Source organism: Mauremys reevesii, linkage group 5, assembly GCF_016161935.1.
Source record: "Mauremys reevesii isolate NIE-2019 linkage group 5, ASM1616193v1, whole genome shotgun sequence".
NCBI lineage: Eukaryota > Metazoa > Chordata > Testudines > Geoemydidae > Mauremys > Mauremys reevesii.
This window is the reverse complement of record NC_052627.1, coordinates 137,663,493-137,685,165: the sequence shown is the minus strand read 5'-3', so window position 1 is coordinate 137,685,165 and position 21,673 is coordinate 137,663,493. Positions and strand designations below refer to the sequence as shown.

Below are 21,673 nucleotides of genomic sequence, written 5' to 3'. Positions count from 1 at the left end.
TGCACTCTCTCCTATCCCCAAACTCCCTCCCAGAGGGTGCACCCCCTTCCCACACACCCCTTCCCACCCCCAAACTCCCTCCCAGAGCCTGCACCCCTCACCCCTTCCTATGCCCCCACCCCCAGCCCAGAGCCTGCACCCAAACTCCGTCCCAAAGCCTGCACCCTGTACCCATCCTGCACCCTAATCCCCAGCCCAGGATCTGCACCCCAGACCTCCATCCCCCAAGTGCCCTCCCAGAGCCTTAGGCAGGTGGGGGTGGAGTTTGTGGGGGCAGAGTTGGGGGGGCGGGTTCTGGGCACCACCAAAATTTCTACAGACTTGCCACCCATGCTTCTGAGCACACTGCTGCTGTCAGACCCACTTTTCTCCTGCAAACAATCATTTCCTCTCATTTCACTGCCTCATTGTATTCATATTTCATAAGTTGTTTCAGGTTCCTTTTCTCACTCCTTTGGGCCTGGACTTCAAAAGCCCTAAATGTCCCTCTCAAGAAATGCTTAGGCAGGGGGGAAATCCTGCTCCCAGATCTCTCTCACAGGATGCCTGCCTGGCACTAGAGTCACTCCTGATTTAGGGAGGGTCGCTTTTCTCATTCGAGTTCAGGTTGGTTCTGACCTTATTTGGCCTCATTCCGCTGTTGCTGTTAACCACAGTCAGGGAATAGGAGGCTGAGCAGGTATTGGATTTCGGGGGTGGAGTTTCCTCTGTCAATGGCATTTGAGCTGTAACTTTCCATGGATACATTTCTTCTTCTCCTTCAAGGAAACCCTCCCAAGACATCGGTCCCTTGGCGGCACAGGGTGCGGGGCATCGACGTCACTGCTGTCCTTCTCCTCCTGGGTCTGGCCCTGACCACGTCCCTCCTTGCTGTGATGCTTCTATGTAAGTTCAACTGTAGCTCTAAGCCCAACGTTTGCCAACTTCCATACAGGCCAGCTGGCTCGACTTGTGGGGGTACACCCCCACATTCCAGCAGAATATCGACCGCGTTTCCAGTCTGTCCCTCCAAATAAATCTCCTGCTCCAGGGAGTTCGAATGGAGCTGTAAGATCTTGCCCTGGTGGTTTGATACTGGCACAAACTTTCTAAGTCTAACGATGGTCCAGCACAGGCACAGGTCACCTGGGGAGGCTGTGGAACCCCCATCACGGGAGGTTTTTAAGGACAGGTTAGACAATCACCTGTCAGGGATGGGCTGGTTGACCTTCATCCTGCTTGAGCATCACCTCAGGACTTCAGATCACATGTGGCAGCCCCACATACTCAACCTGCACCCTGAGGGTCACGCTGGGTCCGTTCCTGACCACATATCACCAGCACGAGCCTCAGCCCCGGGCGTCCTCATGGCACCATTGAAATGCCCTACGGAGAGACCGGACGGCCCAGTGGTTCGGGTGCTTGTCTGGGGCTCAGACTGCTGGGTTTAATTCCCTGCTCTGCCAAAGAGTCCCTGCCCTGGAGCCAGCGAACAGCTGAAAGCAGGGAGCTGGAGTGGAGAGCTCTTGGAGGAGAGGGGAGACAAGCCCCTGTTCCTTAGGGGCAGTGAGTGGCAAAGACGACTGGTGCCTCCCCGTGCTGGGGGGCCCCAATCTAAAGGGGAGGACACGTGACCGGCCCATGTGTCTCCTCTGCCCAGCAATCCCTGTGCCCAGCCCAGGGCCACCATGCACTCCCCGCCCCACCAGAGTTACCTGCGGGGGGCTCTGTCCTTCTCCCGCTGCTGGGGACAGGGGCTGAGTGAGCAGTAAACGTGCCGGCGGGTCAGGGGACTCCAGCTTGCTTGACCCCCGTCCCTGGTAGCCTGGCCTTGATGGGGTAGCCCCCGCCACCTCCCCACCAGGCTCTCTCAGGCAGCTGCTGCGCTGCACAGAGCAGAGACCCTGAGCGGCCGACATGAGAAATGGCTGGTCCTGCTTCCTCCACTCCCTGCCCAGGCCCAGGTGCCATGGATGGGGCCGAGCGTGACAGGGGTCAGCGTTAGTGGGAGAAGGACACAGCCCCTCTTCCTCCTCCCCCACACCCCGGCATGCCAAGCAGAAATCCGGGGGGAGCTTCACCCTGCACACACACCCTATGCGTCGCCTCTGGCGAGTGGGTTCTGGAGAGTTTGCTGGTTTGCGGTGTTCATACGCATTTAATAGAAATTTCCAGAGGCAGGTATAAATATGCAGGCAAGAATCAGTCTGGAGATAACGAGGTTGTTAGTTCAATCAGGGAGGGTGAGGTCCGCTTCTAGCAGTTGAGGTGAGAACAGCAAGGGAGGACAAACTGCTTTTGTAGTTGGCTGGCCATTCACAGTCTTTGTTTAATCCTGAGCTGATGGTGTCAAATTTGCAGATGAACTGAAGCTCAGCAGTTTCTCTTTGAAGTCTGGTCCTGAAGTTTTTTTGCTGCAGGATGGCTACCTTTAAATCTGCTATTGTGTGTCCAGGGAGGTTGAAGTGTCTCCTACAGGTTTTTGTATATTGCCATTCCTGATATCTGACTTGTGTCCATTTATCCTTTTCCGTAGGGACTGTCCAGTTTGGCCGATGTACATAGCAGAGGGGCATTGCTGGCATATGATGGCGTATATTACATTGGTGGACGTGCAGGTGAATGAACTGGCGATGTTGTGGCTGATCTGGTTGGTCCTGTGCTGGTGTCGCTGGTGTAGATATGTGGGCAGAGTTGGCATCGAGGTTTGTTGCATGGATTGGTTCCTGAGCTAGAGTTACTATGGTGCGGTGTGTGGTTGCTGGTGAGAATATGCTACAGGTTGGAGGTTGTCTGTGGGCGAGGACTGGCCTGCCACCCAAGGCCTGTGAAAGTGTGGGATCATTGTCCAGGATGGGTTGTAGATCCCTGATGATGCGCTGGAGGGGTTTGAGCTGGGGACTGTATGTGATGGCCAGTGGAGTCCTGTTGGTTTCTTTCTTGGGCCTGTCTTGCAGTAGGAGGCTTCTGGGTACACGTCTGGCTCTGTTGATTTGTTTCCTTATTTCCTCGTGCGGGTATCGTAGTTTTGAGAACGTTTGGTGAAGATCTTGTAGGTGTTGGTCTCTGTCTGAGGGGTTGGAGCAGATACGGTTGTACCTCAGTGCTTGGCTGTAGACCAGGGGTCGGCAACCCACGGCACACGTGCCGAACACGGCACACAAGCCGATTTTGAGTGGCACGCAGCTGCCTGCCGCTATCCCGGCCCCCCGCCCCACTCAGCCCCCCCGCCCACCGCTCTCCCCTGCGGGGGCAGGAGGCAGAAGCTTGGTCCTCCGGCAGCCAAGCTTCCCCCTCCCCCACATCTTCCCCCATCGTGGTGCTTTCCTGCCCCCCATCCGTCCCTGCACCGATCAGCTGATGGCCCTAGCGAGGGGGAGGGGGAAGAGCGGCAGCGTGCACAGCAACTCCATAGGGATGGAGGCACATCCCTTCCAACCCCTTCCATGAGCTGCTCAGGGCAGGGGGCTGGGAGCACCCCCATGAGCCGAGCCTGTAGAATTTGGTATTGGAGAGTTGTCTGGCAGCCTCCTTCTGGTAGACTCCTGAGGGTCACAATGACAGTCTGGACCTATACATAGAATGCTTCTGCTGACATGCACAGGCAGAAATTGTGGAAAAACAGCATTGCTTGCCTCATAACCTAAGTCGTGCAGAACGCAATGCCATCCACAGCCTCAGAAATAACCCTGACATGATAATCAAAGAGGCTGATAACGGAGGTGCTGTTGTCAGCATGAACTGATCTGACTACCAGAAGTCAAGAAAATCATTATTTATCGGGTGATTGTGAAACAATAACTCCACGATCCAAGGATTTTATTCAGTGACAGACCTGGAAACATACAAATTACAGAGCCAGCCACACTGAGCGGCATAAGGGCAGCTGTTGCTGCCACAGCCAGAAATATCACAGCAAGACAAAGCGTCCCTGCGATGCACATCCCATGCTCCAGTGCCCAGGGCTCCTCACCAGTGGGTCGTTGGGAAATATTCTAGCTTGGAAACTAAGGCGGATTTCTGAGGTGCTGGGACCTGCATGTCACATCCTAGCTGGTCCATGGGCCTGCTTACAAATCCACCTAGTAGGCAAGAGAGCAGTTGGCATCATTCCACAGATTCAGCTCCATTGTGTAGATCTCAGCACAGTCTTCTCTGCCTCCAATCCCCTGATCCCAGTTGTTTGGCTCATTCTCCGCCCAGAACCTGCGGATCAGAGTGTTAATGTCTCAGGGGAGAACCACAGCCAATTCCTGAGCTCAGTTCTGCTCTGTGGACTCTGTTGTTGGCAGGGGACCAAGGCACCCAGCAATGACGCGGTGAAGCAATGCACCCCCCGGCCACCCCTCAGAGTTCTCCACAGCTCTTGTGGCCATGGTAACGAAGGGCTTCTGACGGCCGGGGGTAGCACCTGCCCTGTGCCTGACAGGCCAGCAAAGAGCCAAAGTCAGTGTGTGGCTCCAAATGCTGAGCAGCAGCAACTCGGATCTCAGTGCCCAGAACCAGAGCAGGTGGCACAGCACGTCCCAGGCACCCCCGAGATGGGAACGCAGGAACGGGAAGAGAGGGCAGCGGGGGCCAGTCATTAACTTCTCCCTGGCCCTGTTTATGGGCCTCGCCCACAGCCCCCTGAGGTCACTGCACCGACTGCAGCTGGCTCCGGCCATGGCCCCGGCCCCACAGCCTCCCCATGCCCAGCCTGACCGAGGGGAGAGCACAGCGCAATCCCAAGGAGAGCGGGAACCTGCCGCTCACTCCAGACTCCCCTGGATGCACTGAGTCGACTTGGGGCCAGACCCTCAGCTGGTGTAAATCCCTGTGGTTCATTCAAGTCAATGCCGAGTTACCCAGGGGAGGCTCTGGCCCGGGGTCTCAGTGGGCACTGAACACACACTCCGTGTTGAGGCTCCTGCTCTAAGCAAAGGGGCATTAGCAGAAATTCCTGAGGGGATTCACTGCTGTCGTGGCAGCGCCCGGGGGCCTCCCTCAGGATCGGGCCCGCTGTGCCGGGTGCTGCATAGACACCAGGGGCCGTACAGACGCTGCCCGAAAGAGCTTGTGAGCAAACGTGTAATAAATAATCACGTCTCTCAAGCTTTACTCACCCCCTGCTTGCGTCTGCTCTGTATTCTGTGCCGTCCACCCAGCGCCAGCTGCCTTCTGTCTCCCGGTCGGTGAGTCCAATCCAGTGATCTTGTCCCTGGGTCTCGCTGGAGATAAACTCCTGCACAACACAGTTTGCAGCATGTGCAGGTCACCCAAGAGAGGCTGCAGGATGCAGCCGCAGCTGTCTGGGCTGAACAGATTTTGGGGGAGAGGAAAGGGCGTCTGGTGGTGTGGGCAGGGCACTGGGCAGTGGGAGACGCGGTGTCCTGCCCCCAACGCTGACAGTGACTAGCTGGGAGGCCCTGAGGGAGCCCTGGAGCAGCTCTGTATCTGCGTCTGCATCTGTATCTGCCTGAGGCTAACAGCAGCGACCTGTCTCAGAACACTCCCCCCACGGCCCCCTCAGGGCTGGGCTGCGGCAGGTACTGACGGGCACCTCAGAGTTCACATCAGCCCCCTGCCCTTGCAGGAGGCAAAGCTCGGAGCAGAGAACTGGGTGCAAAGTCTGGCCCTGCCGGAGGGTGGGATTTTCCTCCTCCGAAAGTGCTGCAGAGGCCTGGGTTGAGAGCTGCAGTGGGGACGTGGGGAGCGAGGATTCTCTGAGAGGTGCATGGCTCCTTGCACACAAGCCTTCCAGATACAGGCTTCTAGATTGTCCAGCAGGAGCTCAGGCCTGGGGAGAGGGATCAAAGGGGTCCTCACTGGGAAAGGTCATTGGGTTTGCAGGAAATGCTACATGGGAAGTAGGGAAAATCAGAAATGAGCCTGACCCCAAATCCCCCTCCCCCGGCACCCCAGACTCTGGGAAGTCCAGATCCTGGCTCTGTTCCTCTGCCACATCTCTGCTTTTCAACTGATGAGTGAAACCCTTGAGACAGGTTCCAAGGCTTCGCATCCCTTGTGGGATAATTTGCCACAAGACACATCACAGATTTTCAACCTCAGGTGCCACCTTCCACCTCTTTCTGGTGTGAAACAAGGCACTGACCCATTATCCAAGCTCCTAGGAGCTTCCTGCACTCACCTGTTCCGCCTGGGAGGAGACAGAGGTCAGGTGCGAGTCCTGAGACACACAGAACTGCTCGGCCTCATCCCACGGCTTCTTTTCTTGTGAAAAGTAATAGAGGTTCCCATTGAAAAACGTCCAGCCCCTGGAGAGCTTTGTCAGTAGGTAACCTAGGAGCAGAGACTGAGGTGAGAAGCCCAGGCTAACGTCACAGGGACACACACAGGGAGTCCAGAGATTCTAGTGCTGCATTTCCCCTGCCCTTCAGCTGCCCCAAGGCCAGGGAACTTCTGAGTGGGTGCTCCCATTACGCTAAGGAGGCCTAGGGTGTAATTTAACTCCACACCGATCACCACGGTGTGGGCCCAGGTGCAGCCACCGGTGATTTTCAATGGAAGAGAACTTGGTGCTGGAGAAAGTTGCTGCGCTGTCAGCCTGGGAGCCTGAAATCCTCCGTTCATCCTCGGCACCAGTAGAAATGGCACCAGCCAGCACTGCAGCTAGTACTTACTGTAGCGACCTTGCACTGCTGCTTGCGCTGCACTGACATTGTCCAGTCGGATCTGGATTTCTCCATACGCTGCACTGATGTTACCCAGCTGGGCTTTCAGCAGCTGGACTCCTGCCTGCGCTTCATCCAATAGCTGCAGACCTAGAAGAATGTCACAGTGATGTCAGTGGAGATGCAGAACACTTGATTATCAGCACGTGCAGTAGAGCAGCACCTGCTGGCCCCTGTGTGCCAGGCGCTGTACGGACAGGAGGGGACAGTCCCTGCTCTCAACAGCTCACAGCCAAAATAGACGCAAGGTGGGAGAAATAAAGGATGATTTTCCTGCAGGGGAACTGAGGTGCAGGGAGAGGTGCCCAAGATCACACAGGAAGTTTGCAGCAGAGCTGGGAATTGACCCCAGCTCTCCTGAATTCTAGCCCTGTCCCCCCAATCTCCCCAGCCACCTCTTCCCAATTGCTCCCCCCTTGTGAGCTGTGAGCGGGTCCCCTGCAGCATGGGGTAGAGCTGGGGCTGCAAGAACATCCATGGCCCCATGCCCTGGCCCCGGGCTCCAGGCCGGAATTTTGAACAGCCCAGCGTTCAGGCGAGTTCTGTGCCGGGGTTTAGTTCAGGCCCATTTTCTGACTGGACGCTGAATAACCTGATCCATGGATGGGTTTGTATGTGCAGCCCTGTGCCAGACAGACAGACGGTTGTGAGACGTGGCCACAAGGGGGCGCTCTGCCTCCAGCAATGGGACTGTGGCAGGTACCCAAATTATTGGAGCTGCACAGGGAGGGCTCAGGGACTGGGGGGCAAATGGAGACCCACGAGTGCAGCTCCACTGACGTCCTGCTTACACCAGGGTCTGAATTCGGCCCCTGTGTGTCTCATGAGCTGCATCTGTCTTTCCCACCAATGCAACCCTGACAATACAGGGGCCAAGGTGAAAACTATGGAGCAAAGGGAGCAACAGTGAAAGGACGGAAGATGGTGACCACTAGGCATCCTGCGCAGGAGCATGGGGCGGATGCAGCCAGCCTGCCACTGCCAGGAAGGGAGCTAGGAGCAGGGGTGAAAGGAACTTACAGGACTTACCGGTACTGATTTACCAGGGGCTCCCAGCTGAAGAGGTGGCTGGAAGCCCCCCGGGGCTCAGGGGCAAATTAAAGGGCCCGGGGCTCCGGCTACCAGCGGGAAGCCTGAGCTTTGCGGGGCTGCGCAGAGATTTAAAGGGCCTAGAGCTCCTGCCCCTGAGGGGAGCCCCGAGCCCTTTAAATCCTGGCCCCAGCCCAGCCCCCAGAGCCGCGGCTGGGATTCAAAGGGCTCTGGGCTGCCTGCAGCCATGGGGAGCCCAGAGTCCTTTCAATCCCCGCCGTGGAAGCCGGTGCGGTCCGGCATGGCGTACTGGCTCTTGCCGATATGCCGGACCGGACTGGACTGGCTTACTTTCACCTCTGGCTAGGAGGGAGCCTGGAGCAGCCACCCATCCCTGGGAACAGAGCCTCCGCTGACAGAGGAAGGTGCAGAGCAGCAGCTCGTTAGATGGGGGATGGGACCTCCTGGCAGTGAAGTGTATGGAGGAGAGCAGGAGGATGCCAGGCACCCACCATCCCTGTAGGCAGGAGAGTGCTCAGCGTCCAGGCCAAGGGACGGGAGCTGACCCACCCTGATGCCTAAGACCCTCGTCCTGCGACTTACTGTCCGATCCCTTTGCTGATGCGTCTGAGGCGTTGTCAGGCTGCAGAGAGACTTGGAGCTTCTGCACCGCTTCTTCAACCGCTTGCAGCTTGCTCTGTGCCCGGAGATCTAGAAATCACACGTCTGCAGGTCAGCGATCGAACCGAACTGCGGCTGGAGACCAGCCACGCGCAGAGAAGGAACATGCTCCGAGCGCGAGGCTGTTCTCTATGACGTCTTTTATTTTAATCTTGGACAGCTTCCCTCCCGAGGAGGGACACCGGCACAGCCAAGGCCCCGTTCGGGGCTCTCTCCTGGTGTATGTTACACCGTCTTAACGTAGGGCGTCAGCTCCGTGGAGCAGGGAGCTACAAACTCCAGCAGAGCCGACTGAGAGTAAATCTCAGGAACAGATGCCTTGGGAGGTTGTGGAAGCTCTTTCATGGGAGGTTTTCAAAAGGAGGCTGGAGCCGTCTGTCTGGGATGGGTCAGACACAACAAATCCTGCATCTTGGCAGGGGTTAGACTAGATGCCCCTGCGGTCCCTTCTCACCCGATGGTTCTGGGATTCTGTGACCTCATTTTACTGTGTGTTTGTGCATCACCTAGCGCTATGGAAAGCAGGACCTGGGTGCAGCTTCTGGGCACTATGGCCGGCCAGGTGCCGATCCTGACAGCTCCACTCCTGGTGTGTCTCAGGGGCATGTCTGCTAACTGGAGGCCCAGACCCTTAGAAGTGTTCAGGCACCAAACTACCAGTGATTTCAATGGAAACCAGGAGCCCAAATGCCTCTGAGGATCTGGGTTTGCAGACTAATGTCCAGCTGCTCAGATAGTGTCAATCTGACTTCAGAGGAGCTACTTCGATTTACACCTGCAGAGCATCTGTCCCTAAAAATCAGCCTTCACTCCCTTATCGCTGCAGGGCCAACACAGCGATGCCCCAGGGATCCAGCTTCTCTTCCAGCTTGTGCACCATCAACAGACTTGTGATCTAGCTGCTGCCTGTGGAATCTTTCCCACAATCCATCGTACGTCTCTGGCTCCTTTCACTGCAGTATCTGAGCAGCTCACAGTCTTTAATATATTATTTAATGTCGCACGACACCCTTGTGAAGTACGGAAGTCTCCTCCCCCCGTTTTACAGGTGGAGAATTGAGGCAGAGACAGGTCTCATAGACCTTACAGCCAGAAGGGCCCATCATGATCATAATCTCACCTCCTGCAGGCCACAGAACCTCACCCACCCAGTCCTGTAATAGTCCCATAACCTTTGGCTGAGTTACTGAACTCCTCAAACCATGATCTAAAGACTTCAAGTTACAGAGAATCCACCATTTACACTAGTTCAAACCTGCAAGTGACCCATGCCCCAGGCTGCAGAGGACGACAAAAAAACTCAGAGACTCTGCCAATCTGATTTGGGGGAAAATTCCTTCCCGACCCCATTGAAAGGTGTATAAGGATCCAGTTAAATGGGAGACTACAACTGATCAAGCTCAAAGGTGAACTGTCAGGGTGGAGGGAGGTTACTCATGGAGTCCGTCGGGGATCACTCTTGGGACAAATCTTATTTAACGTTTTCATTAAAGACCTTGGCACAAAAAGAAGAGTGTGCTAATGAAATCAAGAGATGACACAGAGTTGAGAGGTATTGCCAGCATGGAGGAGAACCGGAATATCATACGAATAGAGCTGGATGACCTTGAAATCTGGAGTATTAGAAATGGGATGAAATTCAGTAGTGCAAAGTGCAAGGTCATTCACGTAGGAATTAACAGCAATATTAATCCCCAATTTCTCCAAATTGACTAATAATTTCCCTTGTGGAACTGTATCAAATGTCACTGCAATCCAGAGAGAGGAGATCTACTGCATTTCCTATCTCTAAAAGATGAGTTATCAGTTATCTTCTCAAAGAAAAGGAAGGTTGGTCTGGCACGATCTACCTTTTGTAAAACCATGTCATCTTTTATCCTTATTACCCTGAACCTCTATGCCCCTAATTATTTTCTCCTTCCAAATTTGTTTGAAGACCTAGCATACAATTGAGGTCAAATTAGTCATAGGGTCTGACCCCTGAGTTTTTGGATTCATTAAAAATCCTTGCTGGTGGGCTTGCAACTTCACGTGCCAGTTCCTTTAATATTCTTGGATGGAGATTATCCAGGCCCCCCAGTTTGGTCCTATTAAGTTGTTTGAGTTTGACTTCCACCTCAGATGTGGTAATTTCTACTTCCTTATCCTCGTTCCCATTAGCCAGCCTGCCACAAGCCCAAAACTCCCAATTCCCTTTAATAAGATCGGAGGCAAAATATTTGTTTAGGCATTTGACCATGCCTAGATTATCTTCAATCTCCACACACCCTCCGTGTTGGGCAGTCCCTTTGTGTTTATATGTTTATAGAACTGTTTACTGTTGGTTTTAGTTCCCTTTGCAAGGTCCAGCTCTGCTTGGCTCTCAGCAGTTCTCACTTTTCCCTGCACTTTCTGACCTCCAAGAGGTGGCTTTTCTTCCTGATCCATCCCATCTTCCATTCCTTGTAGGATTTCTGCTCTCTCCTAATCACCTGTGTGAGACACTTGTCATCCAGCCTGGTCCGCAACCCTTCCCTAGGAAGGTTTTCCCCTTGCATGGGATGCAGGCGTCAGAGAGCTTCTGCAACTTTGACAAAGTAATTCCAAGCCATTCTCCGGCCTTCCTCCCATTCCTTCTGCATGAAACTCCTCTTGTCTTTTGTTCTCCCTTGCGATCTACTGCAAGTCATCCTCTGTCCTCCTGGGGCTCCGAACACTGGGTATGTACATTGACTATTCCCCTCTTCTTGTAGGACTAGCTGCTCTTCTCTTCTCCCTGGCCCTCCCACCTTCTGCTACTCCCTGCTGCAGCCTTCTTCACTTTCCAACTCAGCAAACCTGTTCCTGAGCTCTACTTCTCCTTCTCTAGCTGGTCTTTTCCTCTGCCCGGTTCTCATCATCACGTTTCCACTGGCCACTTTACTCACCCAGCAGTCTCCCCTCTGCATTCTCCAGTCCAGCTTGGATCTGCCAGTCTTGAGTTTTCCCCTCAGCCTCCTCTCGCCTTCCCTCCATCATTCGCTCGAATCCCCTTCAAAACTCAACCATAGTTTCCACCTGCATCTCCAAACCTCGGCTCTTCTCTTCCATCAGCTCTATCAGGCGGCGCTTCATACAAACAAGCTCTTTTCAGGTAGATGCACCAGGAACATGTACATCCCGCAGCTTCCACATCCGGTCATCTTCACTGTCTCTTCCATTGCTTGGGTCACTACCACTGCTGCCTCTGTGTCTGTCACACCCTTCCTGCCGAAGCGCCTGCCAAGGAGAAAGGAAACCCCACCGAACACAAAAACAGAACGCCACCCCCCAAAAAAACTCTCCTTACAATCGCGCACGCTAACTTGACCATCGTTAGCATTAGAAGGTTTGTGCTAGTATCAAACCAGTAGGGCAAGATCTTACAGCTCCATTCGAACTCCCTGGAGTAGGAGATTTATTTGGAGGGACAGACTGGAAACGTGGTCGATATTCTGCTGAAATGTGGAGGTGTCCCCCCAACCCCCCCAGTCGAGCCAGCTGGCCTGTATGGAAGTTGGCAAACGTTGGGCTTGGAGCTGCAGCTGAACTTACATAGAAGTGTCACAGCAATAAGGGACGTGGCCAGGGCCAGACCCAGGAGGAGAAGGACAGGAATGACGATGCTCCGCGCCCTGTGCCGCCAAGGGACCGATGTCTCTGGAGGGTTTCCTTGAAGGAGAAGAAGAAACGTATCCATGGAAAGTTACAGCTCAAATGCCACTGACCGAGGAAACTCCACCCCCAAATCCAATACCTGCTCAGCCTCCTAGTCCCTGACTGTGGTTAACAGCAACAGCGGAATGAGGTCAAATAAGGTCAGAACCGACCAGAAATCGAATGTGAAAAGCGACCCTCCCTAAATCAGGAGTGACTCTAGTGCCAGGCAGGCGTCCTGTGAGAGAGATCTGGGAGCAGGATTTCCCCCCTGCCTAAGCAATTCTTGAGAGGGAAGTTCAGGGCTTGTGAAGTCCAGGCCCAAAGGAGTATTTTTAAGTGAGGAAAGGAACCTGAAACAACTTATGAAATATGAATACAACGAGGCAGTGAAATGAGGGGAAATGATTTTTTGCAGGAGAAAAGTGGGGCTGACAGCAGCAGTGTGCTCAGAAGGGCCTTTCTACAGCATCCCTGTCTGATAACCCATCCCCGGGATGCTGGGCTCCTCCCTGCAAGGCAGCCAAGGGGTGAATCACAGGGCAAAGCCTGAAGACTGTGTCTCCCCTGCACATTCAAGGGAGAAGACTAGAGCTGCATTCGAGCCAGGATCTATGTGTGGACAGAAGTAAGGGTGCTCGGTGTGCTCTGGATTTGGTCTCCCCAAGGTGAACGGCAGCTGCTTGGAGACGCAAGACTGTCAGATTCTCCTCTCCCTGAAAGTCTCAGCCTGCCCCAAACCCTCCGTGTCTGATCTGGGCCTCAGCCATTAGCTCGCGCCGCTCCCCCATGGGGTGTGGTTCCTGGAACCAGCAGACAACACTCAGATGCCCAGATAATCCCCTTACATTGCAGAAGTGGCTTCTCTCACTCTAACCAAAGGGTGAAGCTGCCTCTCACTAATGTACTGAGTTTGCAGTTCTCAGCCTTTCCTGAAACAGATTCTGGGAGGAGCTTCTCTGTCACCCAGCACAGGCTACATTCCCCTTGTGTTTTCCTTTGTCGCTGCAGAGAGCCTAGCTGAGCTCGGTGCGGAGCTGCAGCTGCCTACGGCCGCACCCTCCACTTCTGTCAGCCCCGTCTCCCTGCCTGTCTCCTGACCCTTCCTGGGCGTCTTTCATGTGTTCAATCCAGAACAGCTGCCACACGGCATCTGGATTGCACTGAAACCAAAGGGGATAAACAACCCCCGGAGCAGGCCCTTGTTCAGCTGGCACCTGCACAACGAAACATAAGAACATAAGAACGGCCAGACTGGATCAGACCAAAGGTCCATCCAGCCCAGTGTCCTGTCTGCCGACAGTGACCAGTGTGAGGTGCCCCAGAGGGAATGAACAGAACAGGTAATCATCAAGTGATCCAGCCCCTGTCACCCATTCCCAGCTTCTGGCAAACAGAGGCTAGAGACACCATCCCTGGCCAGCCTGGCTAATAGCCATTGATGGAGCTGTCCTCCATGAGCTTATCTAGGTCTTTTTTGAACCCAGCTAGAATTCCTGGGAGAGGCTGATGGTGGCAGTGAGCTGGGGAGGGGGAGCCTGGCTGGCTTTTATGGCCAGCCCATGGCACTGCGCTGCCCGGCAGGAGGCTGGGATGCTGGGCAGGGACTCCCATCTCTCCCCCTGTGCCCTTCTCCCGTTGGGGACTGGCAGGGGAGAGAACGCACTGGGAAGCACTGACCGAGAACCCTCGCCCACTGCCCGTGGTGCTGTCTGGCCAGCACAAGGCTGAGCTCTGGGGACCTGGTCAGTGGAGCAAGCGATCGCTGCCCAGGACGCTCTGCAGAGACCGCAAAGCCAAGGAGAGGCCAGCGGGAGTCCAGCCTCTTGTGTTTACCTTTTGGGAGGGGAGCAGTTTCTGCCAACTCCATGTTCTCATAGATATTCTCCCTCGACATTTTCCTGCCTTCGCGCTGAGCCGAGCCCCTGATCACTGGCCTGTGGGTCCTTTCAGCAGCCTGCTGGGTTAGAGCCTCCCTCTGACAGCAGCCCTGGCACAGAAATAGAAATGGGAAGTGGTGCCTGGTGGTGAGAGCCACCCTGTTACCAACTGGGCCATGTGTGGTCAGCGCTAGTGGTGGAAGCGAGATTTCAGCCAATGGGCTAGAGCTGGGTCCAGCGTCGGCAGCCTCCGGGAAATGGGCCCAGGGTCAGACGCCAAATGGCAGAGCCAGGGTTGGGGGCACAGAGGCAGAGCCCGGGATCAGTACCAGCGAGACAGACGCCCAAGCCAGAAGTGGGGGGCCAAGCAGTGAGTGAGGCAGGGGCAGGGCTGGGCATCAAACCGGACGTCTGAAGCCGAAGGGGAGCAGGGGCTGGAGCAGAGCAGGAGCAGGGCCTGGCAGCCGGCCGGAGCAGGGCCTGGACGAAGAGGAAGCACAGCTGCAGCAGCAAGACCCACATTGAGCATCCACTGATCTCAGCTGGGTGCCAGGCTTCTAAGCAGGCTGGTGAGAGTCGGCCAGCAGCTGTCCCCGCCGGTCCGGTCCCTGACAAGACCTGGCAATAGGGACTCCCGGTTTCTATTCCTTGCTCTGCTCCTGACTCACTGGGAGACCGTGGGCAAGTTACCTGACCTGTCTGTGCCTCAGTTTCCCCCCCCCCATTTACCATTCTAAGGAAATAGGTGGGGAGTTCGGGGGGATCAGGGCTTTGGTGAGGGCCTACAGAGCCTTTCAGCTCAAGGCAGACGGGTAAAAGCCAACCAAAGTTTCCACATCTCACGAGATAAATATGCGACCCTGCCCTTCAAAAACAAGCCCAACCCCCCAAAACAAGCAGGTCGGTCAGAGGTGACATGAGCTGCCCCGAGGCTGGCCAGCCGCCCCCGGGTTCCTGGTCCCAACTTCCACCCCCGGCCAGCGTCCCCTGTTGTTCTCCTCCGACAGCCCTGAACCCCCGCCCTCTCGGGAACCCTGGGGGAGGGGCAGGGAGGTGAGCTGAGGAAGGGTGGGAAGCAGGGGGAGGAAGGATGGGGGTGGAGGGGAGAGATGGTTGGAGGGGGAAGCAGGGGGTGGGGGAGAGGCGGGGATAGGGAAGGAGGGGAAGGAAGTGGAGGGGTGGATGGGAAGGAGGGGAGTGGAGAGGTGGTTGTTTGAGGAAGGAGCGGGCAGGGCGTGGAGGGGATAGATGGGTGGATGGGGAAGGAAGGGGCAGGGGGAGGGGAGGGGAGGGGAGGGGAGAGACGGTTGGATGGAGAAGTAGGGAGTGGAGGTGGGAGGCGGATGAATGGGGAAGGAGGGGGAGGGGAGGGGAGGGGAGTGGAGGGGAGAGATGGGTGGATGAGGGAAGGAGGTGTGAGGGAGGAGGAAGACAGCGCTCTGTCGGCAGTGCCTGGCCATAGGTGCTGGATCTAGGGGGGCTGCCACACCCCCTGGCTGGAGGCGGTTTCCATCACATGCAGGGTTACAGTTCGGTTCAGTGGCTCTCAGCACCCCACTATTCACATTGTTCCAGCCCCCTGGGCCCAGCCTTTCATGGCCCCCTCTTGCGGGTGGGGCTCTGGCGAGAGCGTAAAGGCATCATCCCCGTGCGCGGCGCGTGCGGTTGGCTGTCGGAGGTCGTGCAGCGGAGGGGCTGGGCCTGGGGAAGCCTGGGCCCTCTCCCCTCCTGGGATACCCCCAGCTCCGCCCCAGCCATGGCATCCTGCTCTGTGTCCTGGCCCACTTGTGTTGTGGGGCCTCCAGCATCATCCCACTGAAGCACGGTGAGGGGCAGGCTGGGGGCAGTGTGGGGCCAGGCCTGTGTCCTGCTCCTTGCCTCCGGACCACGCCCCCTCCCCCCCGACCATGGCACCCTGGGCAGTCACCCACATCGCCCGGCCCGAAGGCCGGCCCTATCCTGGGGCATCCACAACTGTCCAAATCTGCATCTTTTTCCTATGTGTGACCAGCCACGGGTGGGAGTTCTGCTGTCCAAAGAGACAGACCCTTCTCACTGCTCCGGCGGTAACATGGGATGAGAGGGGGCACGTGTGGAATCAAAGGTTAGCGTGTTACACAAGCACTCCTGGGGAGTACGAGCAGCACTGGTACAAGCAGCCAAGTGGGCACATGCCCAGCGATACACAAACGTTGGTGGCTGAACGCCGACATGACTTTGTAGCGTAGACACGGCCTCGGTCGCCATATCTGGGGCAGTACAGGAGGTTTCGAGGAAGGACAAGCAGCCTTGCAGGTTCCACATTCACCGGGAGCTGAGCCGGTCAGAGCTCAGGGGGAAGGTTACAAACATGGGAGCTAGAGACCGTCCTGGGGGCCTGGTGACTGATCCATGTGGGACCAAGGGCTGTGTCTGCTGTGAAGGCTGCATCCCAGTTCCTGAGCCACCTTGGAAACAGGCCCCTGATTCCCCATCTCACTGAACAACAAGGAGATGCTTGTCTGTTAGCTGTGGGACGGGTGTAACCCCACGGAGATGACCGAGATTCCTGGGGCTCTGTCTGCTGGCAGCTCAGGGGGAGCCAAGGCAAACTCAGAGTCTGCCCGGCAATGACTCGGGAGTGAGATGCCCTCCCAGGGAGCTGTGGAGAGGGGAGAAGCCATTTTGAGTCAGTCTGGAGCCAGTCAGGGCAAGGGCAGGACTGGCTGTGTGGGGAGCTGGGGAGTCCCAGGTCTGCAGGCAGGTTCCCCCTGAGAACTGGCCTCAAGGGACCGCACAGCAGATCCCTCAGCTGGGTTTTCCTTCTCCACTGATGATTCCCCGTTTGTAGAGTTTTCCCAGCCAGGCGGAGTTCGCCTCCAGCTCCCTAGGGGAGACCAGGCCCCACATGCTCAGCTCTGCTCTGGCTGCGAGTCCAGGGCTGCTGCCTGCTGGGGGTGTGTCTGGGCGCTGGGCTAGGAGACGACAGTATGGAGTTTAGTGTAGTTGTGTAACCTGCACCTTGAGCCCTGCACCCCTTTGTGGGGAGGGGAAATCCTGAGACCGACGCAGCCTGACTCCTGCCTGAGGAGGATCCCGGCCAGCAGAGACCAGCCCCTCTGCAGTGACCGAGGAGTCCAGAGTCAGCTCTGAATCTGAGGATCATTAATGGAGTTTGTGAGGGCACCATCTGTCAGTTAATCAGTCAGGGAATTTGTTTTGGGAACCCCGTGCTCCCTGAACTGTGTCCTCAAGCCAGGGAGTGACGGTTTGGGGATTTTATAACCTGCTGCTTATTAAACCTGTGGAGGGACTTACCACCTCCTCCCACTTGTGAGTCCTTTGGGTTGTACTGAACCCAGCCAGCCACACGGCTAAACCACTGCAGAGACGATCTCGTGGTCATAGGTCATCAAAGGCCCCAACAAGGTACACGTACCAATGGGACACTAATCGTATATTTGCTGCATCAGGTCCCGTGACTGGGGAAAGTCACGGGTATTAGCAGTGTTTTACCCTGTTACGGTATGTTTGTCTCCTGTTTAATACAATTACTGTACTGAATACATAGTATGTGTTTGTGTTATTTCTTGGGAGTCTCCAACGATCTGGCAAGTAAGTGGGAGTTCCCCTGTGTTAAGAATTTTCTGCCCAAGCTGCCCTGGTGACCCTGCCAGGAAGGAGCGAGGGGGGTGGAGGCACCGCCAAATAAATTCCTAGGGAAAACTAGAGAAGATTCACCCTGCTGAGGGGTGGCGGGATCCAGAAGAACCCAGACCTGTCCATCAACTCCTGTAAGCCAACTGGCATTAAAGAAGGTGACCAGGTGGAGCGGGGGCGCTACATATACATCAGAAGCTAGAAATTGTAGGGCACAAGAAGAGGTACGGTGCAGCCCCCTTACTCCCTGCAGAAAGCCTTGGCATCTGGGCTGCAGCCCTCTCTCCCAGCTTCTGCCCTGCCTGCACATTCCAGTGCTTCCTGCCCTGGCCAGAGTCTCGCCACCTGCCTTCCGCTTATTGGCAACTGCCAGGTACTAGCAATGTTGTGCTGGTGGCTGAGGAGGGGCGAATAAGCATAATCTACTTGTAACCCTTCTGCTGGGCCGAAACAATAGCAGCAAGGGCCGGGTTCAATACATAGGGGTCCCTTCCCCACAACATAATGCAAAACCAGCTCGAGCCCCACCCAGTGACCTGGGAAAATCTTATACACACCCTGGGCACCTCGAGGAGACAATAGTTCCTCTCGCAAGCACAGAGTCTTGGTGTAGCAGAAAAGGTTTAATAACATGAGAAACAACAAGCATTAAATTGGGAAAATACCTCAGCTAGAGTTCATTGGTCAAACCGTGAGCAAAGACCCACCCCAGCAAATTGGGCCGTGCCCTTCTCTCGGGGCCCTTGAGTCCAGCAACCCCCAAATCACCCACAGTCCCAAAAGTCCCACAATCCAAAAGTCTCTGTCCCGGGTCAGTGCAGCCCCAGAGTTCAAGAGTCTCTCTGCAGAGGTTCCCCCCCCCAGCCTGGGTAGAAAGGGGCACCTTACGTGGTTCGGGGCCAACTGCCCTGCCTCTTCATGGGGTTCTGCTTCCACTAGTCATCCCTGCAAACAGCTCAGCTCTGCTTGCTCTGTGGGCTGCTCCGCTCTGCCAGCTGCTCTGGTCCACCAGCTGTCCTGTGATCCACTCCAGCCGTCCTCGCGAGCTGCTTGGCTCCACTCACCCAGTGGCTGCACAAACTGCTCCACTCTGCTCTGCCAGCTGCTCTGCTCCACAGTATTGCTTCAGGCTCTCCCACTCATTAGCACAGTACTCAGTGCTCTCAGCTCAGCAAGTCCAGCTCGTCAGTGATTCCAGCTCACAGTAGGAGAGCCCCAGTGCCAGTGAGTTCAGGTCAGTAACCTGTATCCAGACTCTTAAGGGAATCAAACATTAACTCTGACATTCCACAGTGGAGAGAGGCATAGGTGGAACTGGTGCTTCTGGCTCACACAAAGAGGCTGCACCACCCAGTACAGATCTCTGTCCCCAGCCTCTCTTCTTTCAATGGGTTTTGGAACCCATGTCCCTTGTCTAGCAAGTGCTATTTAGTTGATAATGAAGCCCTCTATCATAAGGCAGTTTTGTAGTTCCTCATTTACTTAATCGGGGTGACAACATTTTATTGCTCCTGCCCCAATAACAACGAAATTGGGGCTCCCACAGCTGTGAAAATAACCATCCCAGGCTGCTGTGCGGTATGCTAAGTGCCAATGCAAATAACTAAAATGCTAATGCGAATACTCGAAACTTCTTTCTGCACTCCCCATAATTTACCACCAGATGTCAGGGTAGGGCTCATCCTGACTCTGCTTACATCCTCCCCTCAGCCGAGAATTTGTCGTCCTGACAAATCACGTTCCCTACTATACCAACTTACTGGTTCCCTCCAAAGGGCCTCAGATAGCCCACTTTAGCTTTCACAAACCTGTGTGCTAAATGTATTGGCTCCTCACTAATCACCCCAGGTGCATTGTAAGTTAACCGTTTCACTGGTCTTATTACCCTGTCTCGCCAATTGAGAATCTCTGTTGCTGTGGTAGGGGGGACATCCTCTGGAGTGACAGATGGGGAAGTTTCCCGTGAGTTCCCCTCGGATACCGGCATAGGCCCCTGCATTTCTAGTTCTAACAGTGGAGGGTCGAAGGTGCTTGGGACATCTTCCATCTCTATGTCGCCACTGTCCAATAATCTGTGTAAGTCATCACACGGGGGTTCCACCAGTGGCTCAGGGATGTCAGGAATGGGCCTAAATACTTCTGCCATGGGGTTTAGGGCGGAAGAGGAGGTGCTCTGTTTTGATTCAGCTGATCGAAACTGAAGTCTTGTCTTCATCCTAGGATACACCCTGGTTGTGTCTTCCTCCTCAGACTCACTCTCAGATGTGCTGAGTAGGGGTAGGTTAGCTGCAGGGGGCTGGCTGTCCACGTTGGAAGGTGGCTTTGCACGGCACCTTCGTTCGGCCCAGTTGCCCTGTTGTGGCCTATCTCATAAGGGCTGCCCACCAATTCCCCCACCGGGAGCAAAAGGTTTCTATGCACAGTCTTTGTCTGCCCTGGACCCTCTTCAGGTTTGATTTTGTAGACCGGCAGGTCTCCTAGCTTTTCCATCACCAAGTACGGTATTGCCTTCCATCTGTCAGCTATCTTGTGTTTGCCAGCAATACCCAAATTTCGCAGCAGGACTCTGTCCCCTGGCTGGAGCTCTTGCAGACGTACCCTAGCATCATATCGATGTTTGTTGCGGTCTGCGTTCTTCCGAGCTGCAGATGTAACTAAGTGGTAAGCATCCCGCAGCTTTTCTCGTAGTCGGGATACATATTGCTGATGAGTTTCGTAGCTATCTCCATCCTCTGATACACCAAAGCACAGGTCTATGGGTAATCTTGGTTCTCGCCCAAACATCAAGAAATACGGGGTGAATCCCGTAGCGTCGTTCTTTGTGGCGTTGTAGGCGTGCACCAGAAATGCAACATGTTGGCTCCAGGTTGCTTTCTGTTCTGGCCGCAAAGTCCCCAACATATCTAATAGGGTTCGGTTGAACCTCTCTGGCTGAGGATCACCTTGCGGGTGATAAGGCGTTGTCCTCGACTTTTTAATTCCTGCTATCCTTAGCACCGCCTTTAGAAGGTGACTTTCAAAGTCCCGCCCCTGATCTGAGTGTATCCGGGCTGGGAATCCATAAAATGAGAAATATTTTTCCCACAGTACTTGAGCGACAGTAGTGGCCTTCTGATCACGTGTGGGATATGCCTGCGCATATCGCGTATAATGGTCGGTCACGACTAGAATGTTCCCAATATTCCTCTTGTCTACTTCTAAGGACAAGAAATCAATGCAAACCAGCTCCAGAGGTTTGTTGCTGGTGATGTTTTTCAGATATGCAGCCCTTGTTGGCAGAGTTTTCCTTTGAACACATTGAGTGCAGGTCTCACATTTTCTGCGAACATCTTCGGCCATCCGGGGCCAATAGAACCTACTGCAAATAAGTTCCAGGGTCCTCTCCATTCCTAAATGTCCAATGTCATCATGCAGGGCCCTCATAGCCAGGGCTCTGTACTCTTTTGGCAGCACTAGTTGGGTCCGTTGTTTTTGTAAAGGATCTGTGATCACACGGGTAGCACTCCTGAATCAGTTTTAGTTTGGTCCATTCTCTCAATAGCAGCTTACCTTCTGGGTTGGACAGGACAACCGCAGCTGGGCTTCGCCCCTCCCTTTTGGCAAGTAGTGTATCAAGGATGTCAGTATCTTGCAGCTGGGCTTCCTGCCAGTCAGCCACATTGAGCACGGGCAAGGAGATGGGTCCAATGCAATATAGTTCACTGAAGCAGAAGGCACGCCTTCAGGGGGAAGGCCCAAAGCTTCAGCAACACATCCATGAAGGCTCTCATGGGCCTCCAGCTCTCTGCGACTCACGCTGCAAATAGCTCTCACTCCATCTGTGGGTATCACAGCAACTTCAGGTGTCTGTGGATGTCTGGACAATTCATCTGCATCTACATTGCTTCTCCCGGATCGGTATTGAATGATGAACTCATAGCTAGCCAAGGCGGCCACCCATCTCTGCCCTGTAGCATCCAACTTAGCACTTGTTAGCACATAAGTCAGTGGGTTGTTGTCTGTCCACACCTGGAACTGAGCACCATACAAGTAGTCTCGAAATTTCTCAGTGATGGCCCATTTCAAAGCCAAGAATTCCAGCTTGTGGATGGGATAGCGAGTTTCACTGTCAGACAGTCCTCGGCTGGCAAAGGCTAC

General features: G+C 55.0%; 1 long non-coding RNA gene across 1 annotated transcript; it reads right to left on the bottom strand.

Annotated features, from left to right (window-relative positions):
- Positions 1–4,111: 4,111 nt before the first annotated feature.
- LOC120406486 lies at positions 4,112–6,282 on the bottom strand. Its single transcript, XR_005599311.1, has 3 exons — positions 6,110–6,282; positions 5,085–5,203; positions 4,112–4,185 (listed from the first exon to the last, which is right to left on the bottom strand). It is a non-coding gene; the product is annotated as an uncharacterized LOC120406486 (long non-coding RNA).
- Positions 6,283–21,673: the final 15,391 nt, after the last annotated feature.